Below are 6,816 nucleotides of genomic sequence, written 5' to 3'. Positions count from 1 at the left end.
AGTGGCTATGGTGCTCGGCTGCTGACCCAAAAGATGCGGGTTCGATCCCGGCCGCGGCGGCTGGAATTTCTTTGGAGGAGAAATTCTAGAGGCCCGTGTACTGTGCGATGTCAGCGCACGTTAAAGAAAGACAGGAGGTCGAAATTTCCGGAGCCCTCCACTACGGCGTCTCTCATAGCCTTAGTCGCTTTGGGACGTTAAACACCATAAACCTACCAACCAACCATACCAAACTGGCGCAGCCGTTTGTCGTACAGGGTGGTGCCGCGCGATTTCTCTTTGCATATAGCCAAAATTTGTTAGTCAAGTTGGAAGCTAGCTTGCAACAGGGACTCAAACCGACGACATACATACCTTTTGTTGCATGCTTTCCCAGACTATCTCCTCCCTCATGGCACACTGAGGTGTCCACCGTGATCTGAGACACTTACGGCGCCATTGCCTTTGTTCAACAGCCAATTTTCGTAAAAAAATTGTGATGTAGCCGTTCGTCTCACAGAGTTCCAGGTGGTGTCACACGCACGTAAAGGCACACAAAATTTTCTACGAAAACGAATTTTTTAAGATGAAAGCCTTCAATGTCTCATTCTCCCGTCCCTCCCTCCGTCCGGCGTTACATCCAGCACCTGGGGTGGTGGTGGTGAAAACTTTTATTTGATGAAATAGAGTTTGGGAGTCACAGAGTGGCCCCGCTACATGTTCGGCGTCCCTAGTCCGGGACACCGCATGACGAGGCCCCGTCTCACGCCCGTTTCACCAGAGCCCTTTGGGACTCAAGCGAGGAGCAGTTGAGGAGGGCAGACTCCCATGCCTCCCTGGAAGGGGTAGGGGAAGGGGTAGGGGAAGGGGGGAGGTGGGGATTTTGAGTACATGCCCACACCATGTGGAAGATATCACAGGTCTCCCCACAGTGCGGACATCGCCCATCCGTGTAAGGATAGTAATGCTTTATGATTGCAGGTCAGAGTTGAGTACCTGTCTGCAGGCGCCTTAAAGTTGGCTCCTCCGTCTTACTCAGCCCCTTTGCAGGGGCCGGGAAAAGGCGGTGGTTGTCGCTATAATGCGTTATTATTTCCCTGAATCGCAGCAGCGGCTGGTTAGTCTCCGAGCCAGAAGAGCTGGGATGAGGAGCCCGGTGAATAAGCGCTCGGGCAGCCGCGTCAGCGGCCTCATGACCTCGTAAGCCCTGGTTGCCAGGAGCAAAAAATGATTCTTTTCGGTGTTGGATCAGTGGCAGTTCGTCTTAGAATGCAAGCAGCCCTTAGCGAAAAGAGGATGTGCTAAAAATGCATTTCAAACGTATTGTATTAATTTCATATTTATTTCGCATTTTTTTGTCCCTATGCTTAAACTGCAATACGAATGCTTTCTAAGTATACTAGGAATAATATTTTAAACGTTCTTAAAAATACGTGAAAAGTACATTTTTGCCCGCTTAGCATATTTATAATGCATTAAAAATATAATAAAAATATACATTAGAAATATACTAAAAATATACCTTTAATACATTAAAAATGTGTTTACTCGGGCTTAAAAAAAAGTCTACTGGGCGGCTCCATGGAATGACACGGGTTAATTCACCAACTGGAGAACAAATCCTACACGGGTATTTATCATTAATCAACAGGAGTCTGATATTATAACGTCACGTGATTGAATGGGAACGGCAGATACCTACATACAGCATACCAAGACGACAGCGACACAGCAAACAACAAATCCTACGACAAGCGCTATACTTGGCTTGCCGTATATATACCCAGCGAAAGCGACGCACTATTTTGCACGGTGATACCTTTTTTTGCGCAAATACTGTGGGCTTCCAAATTATCGCAGAAGTACCCTACTGGTCGCGTTCGAATCTGGGATTAATTGAGAACGGAATTGCTAGTTGAAACTTGCGTCAGGCACAGGTCAGGAGTCGAACTGTCAACCAACAGATACATGGGCGTGTAAGGGAGCCGGTCTGCCCTGCCACACGGGGTCCTTTCCGCTGGCTTATTCGGACCCAGAAGTACCCAAGGCGCTTTTGCTGGTATAATGCTATCACGTTCTCACACGGAAATGTTCGAATGACATTGAGTGGAGTGGCATTCGAGAATAGGAATGACATTCGGACTCGATGGACTGCCGCGGTGCTGCACTTTCGAAACGCATTCGAAAGCCTCAGCTCGTTTTCAGTGTACAGCGACGACGATGACGGCGGTCACACTAGTCCGACAACGACAGTATATATCACGCTGAACAACAGCATGTAATTATAGTGAAATATCTAGTTTACTATAATATGATTCTAGAGGGACACGTTTTTCAGGCCAACGACACCGACGAATCCGGTCGGCGGCTGAGCGAGAGCACGGTGATGAGGCGGCGGTGTGTGCATGCTCGCGCTTCTAAATGAGCGAAACGAACGGCTATATTTCACGTGTGCATACCTGAACACTCACCAGCGATAAGCGCTTGCCAAATCAATTTCAATCGACGACGGCTCTGTTCCCTTCCGCGACGACTAGGCCCAGCGAGTTCGCAGGGTTGGATCTGTGATTTCGGCGGTTGTGAAGAGCGAATCACAAGCTTTAGCGAATGCAAATGGTCACCAGGTGTAGTTTTGGCAACAGTGACCTGAAATCAACTATTGCTTACATCGCAGGGCACGCGTACGATGAACGGGAATCGCCGGTGTGACCCAGACTGCCGAGCCGTGCTTTACGGCCAGCAGCAGTCGTCGCCGTCGCTAGCTTGTGGATAACAAGTTAGGCCGTTTCAGTTAAAGCGAAAAGTCGCCATACATACTTCTGGATAAAGTAGTTTAAAAAAAAGTACTGGTCACGTCGGAGAAAGCCGGGACAAGAAGCGAGAAGCGCCAGTCCTGCGCGATGCCAACAACCCGGCTTTCTCAGGCGTGCGATCGCATCATCGCTTCCCACACATTGTAGCACTGCGTAAACAATCACGAGTACAACCAGTAAAAAAGAAAACAGATTGTTTATTAGAACCAAAGCGCAGATTGCGTTTTATGTTATGTAAACAAGCGATGTAAACAACAGTATGAGTGCAGTCGTCCTCATCGGCGCACTCCCGGGGAAATTTCATGCTGACGCGGTTAATATTCATTGGCGTAATATTATCTTCAAGCACTCCCTTAGACAGAACACATGTAGCATCGTTAGATGACATTCGGCTGGAAGGCATTCGAAGCGCCCGTGTAGCAGGGGTATAAGTGGTGATCACCTTCCTGCTAGAAGTTACCATAAACGAAAGGATGACAAGAAAGGGAATGTTTTCACTCTTCGCTGAAACGTCATTTCGAGCCCTAGATTGTTCCACGGTAGCTTGAAGTGTAATGCAAATACGTTTACGCGGACAACCCATTTGTTAGAATTTAAATATACTTCAAACGGATTAATTGCGTATTTACGAAAGTACACTTTAAATAGATGGCCAGCACCAAAATGCGATGCCCCGAAACTCGATTTTGAGCATTAGATTGTTCAACGACAGCTTGTAGTGCGCTGCAAATATGCTAATGCGGACTGCCAATTTGCTAGAATTTCAGTGTTCTTTGGACGAATTAATTACGTATTTACGGAAGTACACTTCAAATACATTGACGACACGCATATGCCATTTCCCGAAACACGATTTCGAGCACTCGACTGTTCATGGCAGCTAGAAGTGTGCAAAGACGTTTAAAAGGACTGCCCGTTTCTTAGGATTGAAATATATTTCGGATGAATTAATTTCATATTTACGAAAGTTCACTTTTAATACATTGACAAGATGCTAAAACTGCATACATATACGTTTACAAGGGCTGCCCGTTTTCTAGAATTGAAGTATACTTTCGATGAATTAATTTCATATTTCCGAAAATACACTTTTAATACACTGACAAGATGCTAAAACTGCATGCATATTTTTTCATGTATTTGAAAAGTGCTCGAAGTATGCTTTAAGTGAGGTATTTTTGGCACATTTTAAAAATATATTTCGAATACCAAGCATGAAATTTCAGAAACGTATTTCCTACATATTTTTAGTGCATTCATGAATACAAAATATGTTTAAAATACATTTTAAATAGACCTCCGTATATTCCAAACGTATTAGTTTTTGCTAAGGGAGCTAAGGGGGAGATCTGCCTTTCCAAGTAATGATCACATGCTTTTTGGGAGTCCGTAATGATGATTCTCAAATTGGCGTGGGCGGCAGCAAGCGCTATCGCTACTTCCTCGGCTCGCATTGAATTCGGGGCTCGAAAGGAGAGTCCATCAACGTGCATTTCCTGGTGAACGACAGCGGCCGTGTAAAATCCCGTGGGCGATGGCCCTGCTACGTCTACATACTATACACCGGGTCGGGAGCCGTGTTGTCTCTCAAGAGCCGGAGCCCGCGCTTGTCGTTTGTTTTCGCGCATGTCGGTGTCCATGTTACGGGGGAGCGGGGAGACCCAGAGCATATGGCGCCACAGTACTGGGATACGCTCCGCCTCCTCTGGAGTGCAGTCGTGTTGGATGTGTAAGAGGTTTAGCAGGCGGTGCCCAGGGGCCGTCTGCACGAGCCGCGTGTATTGGTTCACGAGGTGGGCCTTCCGCAGCTCCTGGCAGGAGTTTAGCACCCCCAATGCCTTGAGTTTGGCATTAGAGGTAGCCACCGGGAGATCCAGGGCTCGCTTAGTTGCCTTGCGGATGATGGCGTCTATTCGCGCCTCGTCTTGCTTAGTAGTGCGGAGATATGGCACGGCGTAGAGGATCCGGCTAGTCACGAAGACATAGACGAGCCGAAGCGCGTCCCTGCCCCGCAGACCGCCCCGCTTGTTGGAAACGCGGCGGATCATGCGCCCTACCTGTTCGCCTACTCTCTTGAGTATCACAATGGTGGAGTCCGGCCTGAGTCTGTGGTGAATGAAAAGGCCCAGAATGCGGAGCTCCTCCACCTCTCTAATAGGACCTCCTGACAGACAGGCGTGAATTGCTGTCCTATCCTTTGGGTTCGCTCTGACAAGCAGAAGCTCTGATTTCGCTGGAGCACATTGGAGCCCACAGTCAATAGCATACGCATCGACTATGGAAGCGACCTCCTGAAGGTGGTCCTCCACGTCCCCGAGGCTCCCCTCAGTGGTCCAAATTGTAATGTCATCTGCATATAACGCGTGTTGAATGCCTTCCACCCGGGCCAGTTGGCTTGGGAGGCGCATCATAGCTATGTTGAACAGGAGCAGTGATAACACCTCTCCCTGAGGGGTACCCCGTGTTCCCATCATGTAAGGGCCGTATTCCTCGCCCTCAATCCGAAGAAAGGCCTGGCGATTAGTCAAGAAATCTCTTACATACGCGTATGCCCTAGCCCCACAATCGGTAGAACTCAAGTTGGGAAGGATGCTTCTGTGTTTAACATTGTCGAAAGCCCCTTTCAGATCTAGGGCGAGGATGGCTTAGTCATTGTGTTGCATAGTTGTGGGTTGTATTACATCCCTGTGCAGGTGGAGAAGGACATCCTTTGCAGACATGTGGGGGTGAAACACGAACATGGTGACTACAAAGATGCCCTTACTTTCCAGGTATGGAGAGAGGCGATCCCCTACCATCGTCTCCATAAGCTTGCCCGCACATGAGGTCAGTGATATGGGCCTCAGGTTGTCCGTATTCACGGCCTTACCTGATTTAGGGATAAACGTCACAAGTGACGTTTTCCACTGGGGAGGGAGTGGACGCGCGCCCCAGATCTGGTTGATGTATTCTAATAAATGGAGGTAGGCTGAGTCCGGTAGGTTCGCCAACAGGTTCACTGTTATGTGATCCCGTCCAGGAGCCGTACCCCAGCGCATTTTTGCTAGGGCCGCCTTAAGGTCGTGCAACTCAAAAGGGGTATCAAGTGTTTCATTAGGCCTGCCAGAGTACATGTACTCAGGCCCAGGCGGGTCCTCCGTAGATTGGCCGCTAGGGGGCCGTGTAGTACAGACGCACCCCACATCGGCTCCGCACAAAGACAGCGGAATTCGCCAATCGCCAGCATTATCAGCAAAAATTTCACCACCCACGGATCTGCGAATGTGAGCGCTGCGCGCCATCAATTTTTGGCCCGCCTACGCCCTTTTTCGGGCACCCACGGCCCTTTCTTCTCTGTGACCTCTCCGCCTGAGCTAGGCCTACTCCGACGGACGCTTCCGCCACCAACGCCATCATGGAGGTGCAGGTGCAGGGAGAGGTTCTTAACCCCAACGACTACGACCCAAGGGACTGGACGCACATTCTTAGTGTGCCTGCTCGCTCCAAGGACGTCCTTTCAACAACCCGACGCCAGGAGGCCGCAGCCTCTGCTACCGGTACCCCCAAGTCTCCATGCCTTGAAAAGTCAGCGCACCTGCAAGCAACGCGCACAGCTGCGCAGCGTTCGCGGCAGCAGCCACCGCTTCCTGCTGCAGATTACAAGATCGTTTTTAGATCACGAGGCGGGCTGCAGCTGGACCTGCTTCCACCCCGACAACTACGAGAGGCCATCCTCCAAGCGGCGTCCCAGCTTAAGGAGCCAGCGCGTACCCAAATCAGGGTACACCCGGTCAACAACACCTGCACCGTAAGCACGCCCCTAAAGGATGACGCGCTCGCTCTGGTTCGGGTGAACACCATCACACACCAAGGCAAGGAATTCGCCGTAGCACCTTACATAGCCCCGCCGGACGGAGCAGTACGAGGAGTCATCTCCAATGCCTATTGGAATGAGACCCCGTCAGAGCTCCTGCAAGACCTGCTCACCGGCAACCCAGACGCCCTCATCGTGGACGCCCGCCGAATGGGCTCCACGCGTTCCATC

The 6,816-nt window shown here is 49.9% G+C and overlaps 1 pseudogene; it reads right to left on the bottom strand.

The window, feature by feature from the left end:
* Positions 1 to 709: 709 nt before the first annotated feature.
* On the bottom strand, positions 710 to 5,614 carry LOC149348191 (uncharacterized; annotated as a pseudogene).
* Between the last annotated feature and the right edge of the window lie 1,202 nt (positions 5,615 to 6,816).

The sequence above is a fragment of the Amblyomma mixtum genome, chromosome 4 (assembly GCF_055824585.1).
Source record: "Amblyomma mixtum isolate Tamu chromosome 4, ASM5582458v1, whole genome shotgun sequence".
In the NCBI taxonomy this organism is placed as follows: domain Eukaryota; kingdom Metazoa; phylum Arthropoda; class Arachnida; order Ixodida; family Ixodidae; genus Amblyomma; species Amblyomma mixtum.
This window is presented reverse-complemented; position numbering and strand designations above follow the sequence as displayed.